The sequence below is a fragment of the Carcharhinus amblyrhynchos genome, chromosome 5 (assembly GCF_965287045.1).
Source record: "Carcharhinus amblyrhynchos chromosome 5, sCarAmb.v2.hapA, whole genome shotgun sequence".
In the NCBI taxonomy this organism is placed as follows: domain Eukaryota; kingdom Metazoa; phylum Chordata; class Chondrichthyes; order Carcharhiniformes; family Carcharhinidae; genus Carcharhinus; species Carcharhinus amblyrhynchos.
In genome coordinates this window covers 39,134,577-39,149,659 of record NC_137328.1, presented here as the reverse complement: position 1 = coordinate 39,149,659, position 15,083 = coordinate 39,134,577, and the positions used below count along the sequence as shown (strand labels likewise).

The window sequence follows — 15,083 nt, the reverse complement described above, 5'->3', positions numbered from 1 at the left end:
GGATAATTCATCTAATAATTTTCCCCCTTCAAAGTATTCTTTGCATACAAAAATTCAGATAATTACACTTGCCCATGCATGCAACAAAATGCAGAATGTCAATCACCCATCTAGCTAATCTCCACAGAAAGCCACTACTTTCCTCTATCCAAATCCTCCCACTCCTACCAAAACCCCTTTTGCTACTTTTAATTGTGCTTTGAATGAGAGGAGATATTGCATTATCTCCTTTGTATTGAGGGAAATGTTTTACATAATAATTGGGTCCTGAAAGGAGACTAATATGTTGGTTAATCACAATTCATTAGTACTTGAATAATACTTATCTTCAATAGCTGTACTTAAGTAATAACATTGCAATAAAATCAGTTGATAAAGACAGATAGTGCCCATTTTGGTGATGTCTCTTTCCTTTTCTAACGATCAGACTATTGATAAAGAATTTGAAGAGAAATCTAAAACACTCACACAATAAATCTGCATATCCAGTTCAATGCTAGATTTTGTGTGACTATTTTTAAAAAGATTTTTGCAGTGTAGCATGTCAGTTGACATCAGTGGACTATATAAAGTAGAATTTACCATCACCTGGGTATGATATATTTAAATATATATATTGACATTTCTGATATTCCTTCAGTTTTGGACTGAACAGATCACATGCTTAAAAGCTTTTGAAGTAAAATGTTAAATGGTTCAGTATAATGGGTTAACCTGCCAGGAATACAATGCATATTGTAACAGCAGAGTAAGATTGGGCTCATTGTAAAAGCTGTTTCTCATTTTACTCTCTTCTCCATTTCCAAAAACTTAACTAAAGCTGTGGCAGTTCCATTAGTTGACACAAGAAGCTGAAACATTATTGCTGAAGCGTAAATCCTTTTTAAATACCTCTTAGTATTTTGAAGTTAGTTTAAGTGTTGTGTCTGAATTTTATTTTACATCTGATAGGTGAAAATATTGGCTTCATCCAGCAATTTATGAAGGAAGGCTTCATTACTTTTTATCTAAAATGTACTATAGTGTTGCTGGAGCTACATTACAGGAATGAGGGAAAGCAAATGCCATCAGTGTGTTACTATTGCAGTTTTTTTTTCAAATCTAGTGTTAATCCAACAAGGTTGCAATGTTCATACAGTGTACACAAGTCCTTCATTGTCTAGTATTTCTCCAAAATGTAGGTAAAATGGTAAGTAGTATGAAGATATTTGGAATCAGCTTAGGTACTACAAGCAAATGTCAAATTCAATAGCGTATCTCTACTAACAGTAAACTACTGATAAAATCTAGTGGCATTACAAGAACAAAGCCTGTAAAGCAATAAGGCTACTTAAGTAACTGACTAGCATGTAATATTTCTTCAAATTAAAATATATGGTGACCTTATTAATTTTAATCCTGCAATTCACCATGGGGGGAATTTAAAAGAATGTGTGAATGCTGTTATAGAAATAAATGAAGTGTTTCATTTGATTGTGGCTACACTATTTTTCCAGCAATGTGACTCATATGTAGTCCATTAAAGCATGTTATTTCATCTGCAGGAATTAGGTGATGCTGGGACATGGGAATAATCTTCCCTGTGTAATGAACTCTTTCTCACTTTCTATGACTGAAGCATTTTACAACTTAACTTCAGCTTTCAATGACAAAAATATAACTTCACTTCTCTCAGAGCACTGGAATAAAGCAGACCGGAATGAATGTAGGTCATGTAAACCTCAGTAATGTTTCTTCCATAGGCACCTACGGCCTATACCACTAGTTCACGTTCTTTTTTTTTATCCGTTATGGAATATGGGTGTTGTTGGCTAGACCAACATTTATTGCCCATTCATAATTGTCCATGAGAAGGTGGTGGTGAATTGCCTTCTTGAACTGTTTGAGTTCCTGTGGTGTAGATAGTGCTATTAGAGCGGAAGCTCTGGAATTTTGACAAAATGACAGTGAAGGAATGGCAACAGATTTCCATGGTGGGCTGGGGTGGGCACAGTAGGAAGTCTCACAACACCAGGTTAAAGTCCAAAGGTTTATTTGGAATCACAAGCTTTCAGAGTGCTGCTCCTTCATCAAGTGAGTCACTCACTTGATGAAGGAGCAAACTCTGAAAGATTGTGATTCCAAATAAACCTGATACATTTCCAAGTCAGGATGCTGAGCAACTTGGAGGGGAACTTGCAAGTGGTGGTGTTCCCATGTATCTACTTCTCATCTTCTGGATGGTAGCAGTCACGGGTTTAGAAGATGCTGTCTAAGAAGGCTTGGTGAATTTCTGCATTCCTCATGTAGGTGGTACATACTGCTGCCACTGTTCATTGGTAGAGAGAATGAATGTTTGTGAAAGAGATGTCAGTCAACACAGCTGCTTTGTTCTAGATGGTGTCAAGCCTCTTGACTATTATTGGAGCTTCACTCATCCAGGCAAATGGAGAGTATTCAATCACACTCCTGACTTGTGCATTGGAGCTGATGGGCAGGTTCTGGGGAGTCAGGAGGTGAGATACTCACCGCAGGATTGCTAGCCTCTGGCCTGGTCTTGTTAATGATGCATTATGTAAGTAATAGTGAAAAAAGATAATGTTTAAGTTACTCAGAGTCCTGGTTGAAATAGGAATATTATTTTACATCTTTCAGTGCTTTCCTGATGCTGCCTTATAACCAGTCCCAAAAAGATGGCCAAGAGCTATTTTTTCTCTCAAACCATATTGAACAACCTGACCTTTGAACCATGCCTTTTGAAATATAAGTATTTGGAGGACACACAATTTGCATGAAGGTAAATCGCATCTTCAAGACAAGATTTATACTATATTTCAAATGTATTATTTACCCACAACAACCCAGAAGGTTTCATATCCACCTTGGTTAGATTAGGGAAAGACAGAAAAAGAAGTGCAAGGATCAACTCAACTGATTCTTGCACAATACAGTCATTACAGTAAATGTATTTGTCCTAAAGGGCAAGATGAATCTGTTGTGTGAACCAGATGGCAGCCTGTTCCAATTAATGGGTGAATGCAGATATAGCTTTTTCATTCTGTTTAGAATTAAGTTCCCTTTTGCTTTCACTATAATGTACCAAAATATTATATTATTTGACAATAACCTTTAAAGCTTAATTGCTGTTTTGGCATTTCAGAAGACAAACAAAAAAAAATTAAAATATTAATTTATACCACAAAAACCACATCACTGTTCTTTTGCATCTTTCTCTAGCTTGCCTTTGAACATTCAGTCTTGAGAACTGCTGCAAATTACTTTTGTTTCAGTAAGAAACCACATTTGTATAGTGGCTTAAAGTGGAAAAATGCAAGGATACTTGGCATATGGATGGGTGGGGAAAAGAAAAATCAGTAAAAGAAATAAAGGAACATTGCTGAGCTGTAGTACAAAATCTAAGACTGGTGGCAAAAGGCTTTGCCAAAAAGATGGATTTACGGAAGATTTTTGAAAGAAACAGAGGGTTTCAAGCAAGAAGTTTTGAGGCAGCTGGCCAATTGGTGGAGAGCAATGAAAAACCATAGAGGGTGGGACAACTGTGAGATTGGAGGAAGTTGCTGAGTTTGGATGGAATGAGGATTTAGAGGGAGTTTGCAGCTGTCATCAGAGTAACAAGGTCCATATTTGGATACTGTGAAAGTCTCAAACGATTAATAAAAGTTAACAGTAATCACACTACAATTTTGTGTTCAGTACTATTCCAAAGTGATTATTTCCTGTGGTCATCTAAACAGTGTTAATATATAATTTTCTCCTTCATGTTCTGTTTTGTTACAATAAAGATAAATGTGTTGGCAATGCTATAAAATTATTGTTTTTCCATCAGTCAAATCTAAATGTTAATACGTATATTAATCATACTCTCAGTATATTAATAGGATTATTCCATGTCGGTGAAAGGTTAGATGTGTGCTGCAAGTAAGGACATCCATTATTGAACAGGCGGCTCTTTAACCTCACACATAAATAAAATCTTTTGTTTGGCAAATCTACCAGGATTTTACTAAGCATCTCTCAGAACCAATACATCCCTAAAACTAAGCAGTAACTCATGAGCTTTTAAGTCAGTGACTTTGCATTTATGCATTGTGTTTATTATCCTGATAAGGCACCAAGATCTGCAGTGGGCTTTACTTTTGGTGGTCCCATTGTGTTATTCTTGTCAGTATTTAGAGGAACGTTCAGTTTTGTGATGAGCTGGTCGTACAAGGCCTGTAATGGGGCAGTGCATAGATTGACTTTATTAAAAGAAAAATCCCATATTTAAAACCATCAAAAGTGTCCTGAATATACTTAAAAAGTAGCAAATTATTCCATAATCTCTGCTTCCTGTTGTCTATTATAATTTGTCTTTGGTTCCTGAAACAATCCTAAGGGTTAAATATGGGAGTATTGTCTTTACTGTTTAATTCCAACATGAAGAAAGAAACTACAAAAATGATACACCATCAGTGACAAATTAAGGATGGAATTTAATTTGAAGAAAAGATGTACAAAGCTGTGAAGATTAGTAGCAGGCCAGGACATTAAAGTCATTTTGTAAACCAGCAAAGAATTTAAAAAAGAGGGAAATGAGAAAATTGAGAGTAAACTAGCAAGAAATATAGATCTACCAGAAGTATATGAAAAGGAAGAGAGTGGCCCTGGGGCAGCACAGTGGCAAAGCGGTTAGCACTGTCGCCTCACAGTGCCAGGGATCTGGGTTTGATTCCCAGGTTGTGTCACTGTCTGAGCTAAGTCTGCACTTTCTCATTATATCTGCGTGGATTTCCTCCGGGTGCTCCAGTTACCTCTCACAAAGAAAGACGTGCTGGTTAGGTGCATTGGCCATGCAAAATTCTCCCCCATTATAGCCAAACAGATATCGGAGTGTGGCGGCTAGGGGAATTTCATAGTAACTTCATTGCAGTGTTAAGCCTACTTGTGGCACTAATAAATAAATTTATTAAATATTGGACCCTTAAAAATGAGACTTAGAATTAATGATGGGAAACAAGGAAATGGCAGAGACCATGAACAAGTATCATGTAATTATCTCCACATTAGAAGACGCAAATACACCCCAAGAGTAGTAGAAAAGGGCAAAGAAGGGGAGGAACTTCAAACAACTTCTACTGCTTGATGTTAATTAGAACATTTTTGCTCAGCATAGTTTTGGTTGTCGTTCAACTCGCGAATATGAGTAATTTTACCAGCTGAGTGCAGCAAATGGTTGGAACTATGAATGCGACATACACAAATTATATTATCTTTTTTTTCTACATGGTGCAAAAGATTAGAGCTGTGAATATAAACACAGTACATGCATTTCCAGAGGCAGACATTCACCATTTCATTTAGGCATTTTTTTACCTTAGACACTAGGCTTTTGACTGGTTTATGAACGGTGACAGCCCAATGTTGCAATATTCTGCTTTACGCGCCCCCCCCCCCCCCGCACTATTTGTGAAATAGCTTCACAAATGTACAAGATTGACCGTTGCTGTTAGTGTTAAAAATAGTTGGGGCGGTAGAGAGAGGATAAGATCACTTAGATAAAGCCAAACCCCTTTAGTGATTACGGGGGAATTATAGCAGAGGCTGCCGAGTCCAGAACAAAGCCAGTTTCAATCTGACTAATTTTCCGTTAGACATTGAAATGAGTTGGGGAAATTCCCCCAACGTTGCCCGCCGTGTTTGGTTCACTCTGATACTGCCGACCGAAAAAACGCCATCACACAAATAAAAGCAAAGCCAGATAATGTTTTCTCAAATGTGATCAAAGGGCGAATTAATATTATAGGAAACAGCGACTTAAAAATAAATGAAATGTTACTTTCAATTTTTCTGACATCATGCGATATTGTGAGTCTGTATGTTAGCTTTAGTCAAAAACTGACGGATATAGAAAGAGAATCACAATCACATAGCTCTGGAGACCATTCTGTCCATCGGTCTTGAACTGGCTCTTGTGATATTGATTCCACTAACCGTTGGCCCTCATCTGCCTCACTGCTGCTATTTTAAGCACAGGCACAAATGCCGCCCCCCTCCTCCAGCCCCCTTCAATGCTGTGCCTCTGAAAAGCTCATTTCAATAATGTGTAAATCCCACACCGCTTAAAAACATGAATTCGGCCCGTGTGTGAGGAAGAATGAAACTTCTTCAATCAAATCTGGAATTAAATCATGAATCATTTCACATTTTAGAGATTACGAATCACAACCTAGAGATTGACGGCAGGCGAGAGGTGTGGGGTGAAATGAGTGAAAATGGGTTGTCTCGAAAGATTTTACATTGAGAAAATGACATATCACAATTGTATTGTGCTAAAACTTTTTTTACTCAATCCCTATCCGAGATAGTGAGAGTTCTGTGGTCAACATTGATATTAAAATACGATATTATCACCAGAAGTCCAATCAATGCAGAATTGAGAACAGCGTGCATAGTGAAAAGCTTTCTCCCAGGGTGGAAAAGTCAATTACTAGAGAGCATAGGTTTAAGGTGCGAGGGGCAGAGGTTGAAGGAGATGTACGAGGCAGGTTTTTCACATAGAGGGTGTTGAGAGCCTGGAACTCGCTACCGGTTGAAATAGTGGAAGCAGATACCATAGTGACATTTAAGGGACGGCTTGACAAATACATGAATAGGATGGGAATAGAGGGATATGGCCCTGGAAGGGCAGTCGGGCAACATGGTTGTGCAGGCTTGGAGGGCCCAAAGGCCTGTTTAAGTGTTTAAGTGTTGTAATTTTCTTTGTTCTTTGTTAGTAAATTTAGATGTAGATCCAGCAAACAAAACGGTCTCAGAATACACTATAATTTCTGTAAGAGAATTTGGAAGTATCAATCTCTTCAAAAATGATTTGTTACACATTGAGAAGTACAGCAATGAATATAATCTCACCACAAAGTTACTATTAGGTCTGTACAGAAATGAGCTCATCCGAATTCTACATGCATTATGTTGAAAAGGGGTTATCTCTGATCTCTGTCATTCTATATGCTTTTTTGTAAAATATTGATGAAAATTTTACACAGCAATAACATACCTCCCAGACAGGAAAGCTTTTTTCCCCAAAACATCTTCAAGCCTACTGGGACAAGATCATTTAGATAGCAATTATGAAATATTTTACAAGAGGATTTGGAACATAGGAATTAGGAGCAGAAGTAGACAAATCCAGCCTTTCAGCCTGCTCCTGTATTCAATGCACAGCACAGTGGTTAGCACTGCAGCCTCACAGCACCAGGGTCCCAGGTCCAATTCTGATCTCGGGTCACTGTGTGCAATTTGCACATTCTCCCCATGCGTCTGCGTGGGATTCCTCCAGGCCATCCAATTTCCTCCCACACAGCCCAAAGATGTGCTGTTGATTGGCTATTCTAAATGGACCCTACCTAGTGTCAGAGGGATTAGCAGTATAAATGTGTGGGGTTATAAAAATAGGGCCTTGGTGGGATTGAGGTCAGTACATACTTGATGGGCTGAATGGCCTCCTTCTGTAGGGATGCTACAATTCAATTAAATCACGACTGATCTCAATTCCACTTTTGTACCTGTTCCCCATATCCCCAATTATCAAAAATATATCTATCTCCTTGAAGCCATCAACAATTTAGAATGGCATGGTGGCATGGTGCCAGGCACCCAGGTTTAATTCAGCGTCAGGTCACTATGTGGAATTTGCTCTTTCTCCACATGTTTGTGTGTGTTTCCTCCAAGTCCTCTTGTTTCCTCCCACAATCCAAAGATCTGCACATTAGATTGATTGGCCATGCTAAAGTGACCCTAGGGAGATTAGCAGGGTAAATGACAGTTGCAGGAATAGGGCCTGGTCGGTACAGACTCGATGCCCTCTTTCTGTACTGTCGGGATTCTATAATTCCAACTCCACCATTACGGGGCAATGAATCCCACATATTTACCACCCTCTGTGAGAAGTAGTTCCTCCTCATCTCAGTTTCAAATCTACCCCCACTCAACCCATATTGGTGGCCTCTTGTTATGGAAGAGGTCTAAGTTTTGGTTTGTGTTTACTTTATCCCTTTTAAAATTTTATATACCTCAATCAAAACCCACTCCTTTTAAGATATTTATTAGTGTCACAAGTAGGTTTACATTAACGCTGCAATGAAGTTACTGTGAAAATCCCCTAATTTGAGGGAGAATTTAGCATGGCCAATGCACCTAACCCAGCAGGCTTTTTGGAGGAAACCCACGCAGACACAGAGAGAATGTGCAAACTCTGCATAGAAAGTGACCCAACCCAGCTTCCTGGCTCTATGAGGCAGTAGTGCTAACCACTGTGCCACTTTTAAACTCCGGCGAGTATAAACTCAAACTGCCTCCTCATACCAGAAATTCATATTAGACTGCAACGGTCACATTTATCAGAAGAGAATACAGAATTGGTATTGTAGGTCTACGAGTTTAGATGATTCAGGGGTGATCTGATCAAAGTTTACAAAAGAAATAGATGAGGTAGATTAGGTTTCTGGTGTTTGGAAAGTCCCAGGCTAGGAAGCAAAATAAAAAAATAGACCTTTGAAGCGAGAAATTAGGAAGCAATTTCTTCAAGCAAAGGATAACAATTTGGAACTCTGATGCATAAAGGATGCTCGACCAACAGTTATTTTTAAAAATGACTTTGATAGGTTTTTGTCAGCTGAAGTTATCAAAGGGATATAGGACAAAGGCCAGTATGTAGACCGAAGTTGCCCAGGAACCATGATCAGTGAATGGCCGAACAGGCAGGAGGAGCTAAATGGCCTATCTCTGTGCTAATGTCCCTACTACCATGTAAATGTGCGTTTGAGATGGAACAGATGGAGAGCCAGGAATATTATCATGAAAACGCCTTTAACAGCCCATGCTTTATTGAAACACTGTGCAAACACTCAGGAAGGGGGAAGAGACGGAGCAAGCTTTACAGATATCAAAATAACATTTTGAAATTGCGACTAACCACAATGTTGTGTGTGCAGTTACAGCTGGAAGCTGCTTCAAACTGATAGTCCGACCGGCGGACTGACACACCCTTTCGATATTCGCCATCGTTTTTTTTATATTAAAATTGTCAGTAAGTGTTTGTTTTAAACAAACATATACATGCACTGTCGCATCGCTCTGTTGGTAATCATGAATAAATCCCGGACCCGCCCAGCAGGTGATTGTTGACGGGGTTCTCAAGATCAGGAGTTGCATTTTCTTTAAGCTTGCACTCACATTCTCAGAAGATATTCGGTCAGGATTTCAGAGGTGCAACGAAATATACGCGGGATTTAAGCCTTCCATCTTGTTGAGCTTGAGGGAGTCATTTTGAAGAGGAAGTATCGGGTCAAAAGGAATGTCCGGCTAAGTTCAATCTTCCAGCATTTTTTTTCCAATATGATTTCACGGGATCATTAAAAAGATATATAGAATGCGTGGGAACCCGGTGGCTAAGTGCGTGTACTCTTGAACTGATTCCTGATGGATCGCCTCCTACCATTAAACCTACAAAAAAAAGTTTCGTTTTTAAACTGTATTAATTTTTAAAATCTTAAACTGTACGGGAGCAGTCAAAGTACAATAAAATCAGCCGGTAAAATGTGGCTGATCACCCCCGGACTTTCTCACGCTCTATTTTAAAATAGTTAAATCGCTGCGTTTTTGTTTTACTAATAGGAAGAGAAATTACTGCAGATTATTATAAAGAACGGAAAAATAGCCTCTGCATAAAATGTCCTTCTATTTTGTATCTTTGAATAAAATTATCAAAATGCAAGCGTTGCAGTGACAGTGGGTAGAGGTGAAGGAGAGTACTGCTTGGAGTCCCTTTGCCTATTGGCTGACTCTGGGTCCATTTCCTGCTGTGTGAGTTGACACAGTAAGAAACCGTCACTGCCTCAGCCTGAGATATAAATGTTACTGTATTCAGGCGGGCAGAATGGGTTGTTCTTTTAAAAAAAATTGTCGATTTTCTATCCAAAATGCCCAATTCAGTCATTTTTTTTTAAATTAAAAGTGGGTTTCGGAATAGAAATAGACCAGGATCTGTGAAAGTGTTATACCAACCTACCCTTTGGTTACAACTTTAATGCTAAACGGGTGGAAAATAAATGACTGTTAGCCGCGTTTGATTGGAGCAATCAGGTGGAGCTGACCAGAAAGTTACCCCTTTTACTAGGGTTGGGGAATAGGTTGGGTGCTTTAATGTGCAGCCAGAAATTTGGGAACAAATCAGGAACGACCCCCAAACTCAGGGTGTAAAATAAATCGTCTTTTCTCAAGAAACATCTCCGATGTAATATTAGCAACGCTTAATTTCGGTTCGTCCTATGTTAATTTGTAAAACACGAGTAATGGTAATCAAAGGAGAATATTATTTCTTTCTGAAATCGCTGTTAAGGCAATCACAAAAAAGTCATTCTTTTCCAGATTTCTTCTAAATAAACTTCCGAATTTGAATTCGATAACAAGTTATGACAGCTGCGGGGACTTTCGAAATGAAAGTCTCGCTGCTCATGGAGACCTTACTTTTCATAAAATCCCCTCAGTACAGAACGAGGCCACTGGCCCATCGAGTCTGTACCGACCACAATCGCAACCAGGCCCTATTCCCGTAATCCCACACATTTACCCTGCTAATCCCCCTGACATCAGGGTCAATTTAACATGGCCAATTAACCTAACCCGCACACCTTTGGACTGTGGAAGGAAACCCACACAGACACGGGGAGAATGTGCAAACTCCACACAGATAGGGACCCAAGGCCAGAAATGAACCTGGGACCCCGACGCTGTGAGGCAGCAGTGCTAACCGCTAACCCTGCTGGATTGGGTGTGAGATAAGGGTGTGTGTCCACGGACATCAGTAAAGTCAATGTTTGGTGCTGTTTCCAAAGCATGAATTTGATCTAAAAGAGGCCAAAGCCTGAATTGGGGAACTTTCCAAATTTAATACATGTCAGCACAGCAGAAAATCAGGAGCAGAAATGAAAGTGGAGCCTAATGAAGCAGGATAAATTTGGAGTGTATCAGTCAGTAATATTAATTGGAATATCAAGAAAGCTCAAAAGACTGTGGAGGGAAACAGAGTTAATGTCACCAGTCCATGACCTTTCATCAGAATCTGCCATGACTTGCTTGAGTGTTTCCAGCACTTTGTTATTTTTTATTTCAGGTTTCCAGTATTCTGCTTTCGAAATCAGTTGGAGCTAAAGTACGACTCACACTTAATTGGACTTGGAAAGAGAGAAAAAAAATCCAGCGACGGAGGTTGGATGAGAAAACGACTGGATGGAAAAAAAACTCAGTAGGTCTGGCATTAGTGAGGGGAAAGAAGTGGAGTTCTGATGAAAGGTCACTGATCCGTTTCTCTCGCCACAGACACTGGCGGACCTGCCGAGTATTTCCAGCATTTTCTGATTCATTCAGATTTCAGTATTTTGCTTTTGAAGTATTCCGAGGTGATCTTTTTCACCCTAAAATTAACTGGCCTCAAGTCAGGCTGAATTACACATTTGCACACCAGAAACATTCAGTCAGAATTCACCTAATTATTTCTTTCAGTCAAGAACCTTCTGATAAAGATTATTTTATTTTAGTCGTAGGTTTTGTTTTTTTTCTAAAGAGATAACGCCCGTCAAATGCCGAACACCCAGACATTCCAGTCCATTCTGAGCTCGGAATGTGAATTAGCCAGTTGAGGGTGTATATATCATCCTGGTTATTTACTCAGTAAATTAAAAGTCTCTGTGCATTGTGCAATGCACTCACGTGCTCCATGTACCTGTAACTTTTGGCAATAATACAAATCGTGATAGTCGCTGCGTCCCTTGGTGCTTCACGAGCACGGTGATCTTTGTCAAATAAAAGCTTACTTTCAGCAGCACACCCCCCTTCAACTTACATAACGATAACTACAACTCAGAAATCCAAATCCATTTGAATAGCATTGTTTAACATATATTCCTTGGGCTGCCCGCGCTGGGAGCTAGTGACATATTCACTCGAGGGCACATGGTAGCATGTTCAGCCTTATACATGTATGTCAAGTCCCATGAAGACCAAGGATATTTCAGCATTTTTTAAATCAGAAACTATCCGAATAAAATCAACTTAAAATTATATATTTTAATTATTTAATTTCTTAAATTATTTAATCCACGTTTTTCTAAATATGTTGCAGGATACAATTGCAATCAAAATAATTCCGCGTATTTTATAGCAGCGAATCTATCAATTTATGTAAAAGTCTAACGTGCATCTGTCAGAAAACTGAACGGAGTGAGACTTTTTCCCATGTATTAATAAATGCATTAATAAAATCTGCCAGTGTTAGGAATTTATCAAAGACAAGAGGTATAAATGCTGTCTTTCACCAAAGGAGAGAGTGTTATGGCAATAAAGAGACACACATAAACAATGGAGGAAGTGGTCTAAACTAAATAGATTTATACCTGGTAGCACATTAACAAGACATTTCCAAAACAAACGTTTGCATACGCCTGTAAACTGCTCAGAATAGGTAATCCCTCTGATATAAATGACCTTTATCAGATACTGCTGATACCAACTAAGCTCGTTACTCGATGCAGTAGCAGTCCTATGACATTTAAGATACTCTCTTTCAGAAAAACATTAATGAGGAAATGAGTCAAACATCATAATAGCGCCAGAAGTATTATGTGAATCGGGGAGAGAGAGAGAGTGCAACACAATCAGAAACAAAGGCACAGAAAACATTTAAGAAGCCTTGAGCATAGAAAAGGTTACAGGAAGGAAGGGCCAACAAAAATACACCACAAAATATCAACCTATGATTTGACAAAATAATACAAGCAAAATGCTACCGGTGCTGGATATTTGCAATAAAACAGAAAATGCTGGATAAACTCAACAGGTCTGGCAGCATCCGTGAAGAGAAATTGAGTTAACGTTTATAGTCCATGTAGCCCTTTCACGGGACTATATAATGACATGTTTGTCATTTGGCACAACTCACACAAATAGTTCATGTAAAATCTTGTGTGGTGCTGTAGAGGGGGAAATCAAAATCAGTGTCGGCAGGTAATCCGGGGTTAGGCAGGGGAATGGAGGCAGGAGAAGGGGACAGTGGAAGAGCATTGGAGAAAGTAAAGGAAGGGAGATGGGAGGAGAGCGATAGAGAGAGGAATATGATGTGAAGGAAATGAGAGGGGAGAGAATCTGGGTGAGGTCGTGAGCTAGGATTGCTACAGACCGAGGAAACATATTTCAGGAGCGGGAGGGGGTGTGTGTATGTTTGGGGAAGGAGGGGGGTGGCGAGCTAATGTGGCAACACAACGGGGAATTTGGTAAAATGCAGAGGGAATAGTGAGAGTGACGGACGGAGATAGAGCTTTGTATTTAACGGAGAGAATCCTCCAGTGCGAGAAGGTAACCTCAGTTGGAAAAGGACATTGGCAATATGATACATTTGCCATTAAGGACCCTTTTTATTCTGAGATTGAAGAAGTTATTGTATTTTTAAAGTTGTTTGAGTTTTTTTTAATTTTTCAAAACAATTTTTCAAACAGCAAAGTAATTCCGAAATTTCAAATTTGAAACAAAAAACATTTTTTAAAATTTCCTACTTGGGAGCAGCAACTCTCCAACTGGGGCCTGGAGATAAAATATTCTGGTATTGCTGATCTGGATATTTAAGGGTAATTACAGGTTAATCTGGACATATTTCCCCATTGGACCAAGGTGGTTCAGGAAACTTCCATGCACATTCAAAAAGCTGTATGTTTTTGTAACAAATAGAACAAAAGTTGAATATAGGGAAGGCACAAACAGGCTTGTTTTCTCTCTCCTGGAAGTTTGAAAAAGTCAAACTGCACACTGATAGTTGCAAACTTCCCCTCAGGAAAATGATAGCAATGCTCCACTCACAATGAGTGGCTCTGTGGTACAGTGGTTGTTAGCACTGCTACCTCACAGCACCAGGGACCTGGGTTCAATTCCAGCCTCAGGTCACTGTTTGTGTGGAGTTTGCATATTCTCCCTGTGTCTGCATGGGTTTCCTCTGGGTGTTCTAGTTTCCTCCCACAGTCCAAAGATGTGTAGGTTAGGTTGATTGGCATGTTAAATTGACCCTAGTATCAGGGGATTGGCAGGGCAAGTATGTGGGGTTACGAGAATAGGGCATAGGTGGGATTGTGGTCAGTGCAGATTTGATGGGCTGAATGGCCTCCTTCTGTACTGTAGGGATTCTATGATTCTGCGATTCCAGCTGGTAAGACCTGAGAATGAAAATAAAGATACACAACTTTTCATATGTCACACAAAATAATACAGGTTCAAATATATGTACCAGCATACATTAACAAAAATCCAAAATGGACATATGGCAGTCTAATTTCAACACAGTTAAGTATGAGGTTTTACATTTTGGAAAGCAGATGAACTCAATCATGCCTTACTTGGAAAATAAGAACTTGGGAAGGGGCCATCAATATAAGCTGGCCATTAAGAAATCAAATAGAGAATTCAGAGGAAATGTCTCTGCCTAGAGATCTTGAGAACGTTGAACTTGCTACCACAGGGAAAGACTGAATTGAAAAGTATAGATGTAAGGGGAAACTAGATAAATAGACGAAAGAGAAGGGAAAAGAGGATTATGCTGTTAGAATTAGATGAGGAAAAGTCAGAGGGTGTTCAATTGGAGCATAAGTGCTGGCTTGGGTCAGTTGGGCCTCAAGGCCTGTTTCTGTGCTGTATTTTTATATAATTCTGTTTCAGGGATTTAACATATCTCAAGGCTCAAATAATCTTAGAATTTTTGAAGCTATTTGAACTGCCCATGTGTTATTTCTTGACAATGCACTCTAGTATGTGTCATATCCTTCCTGTAACACATCCCAACTTCAGTGTTAAATCCCACAATTAATGTACATCTCTTCTCAAGATTATATTTTTGCTCCCCAGCTTCACGTGATCTATTCTGTTATATCTAAACAAATTCTCTCGGGTCATCTTGGGTCAGTTGGTCACACTTCCACTCTGGAATCAGAGGATATGTCCCAAATTCCTTCCCAAGCATTTTCTCTTATGTGTCAATGCTATGCCTCTTGACAATCTTTTGCATCATA

General features: G+C 39.2%; 1 protein-coding gene across 1 annotated transcript in view; it reads left to right on the top strand.

Annotated features, from left to right (window-relative positions):
• The window catches only part of cdkn2a/b (cyclin-dependent kinase inhibitor 2A/B (p15, inhibits CDK4)), a 67,162-nt gene that overhangs the window by 32,490 nt on the left and 19,589 nt on the right, over positions 1–15,083 (top strand). Inside the window, exon 2 of the mRNA XM_080188685.1 lies at positions 11,150–11,281. The gene's annotated coding sequence lies outside the window, so the exon portion shown is untranslated. The remainder of the gene's footprint in view (positions 1–11,149; positions 11,282–15,083) is intronic.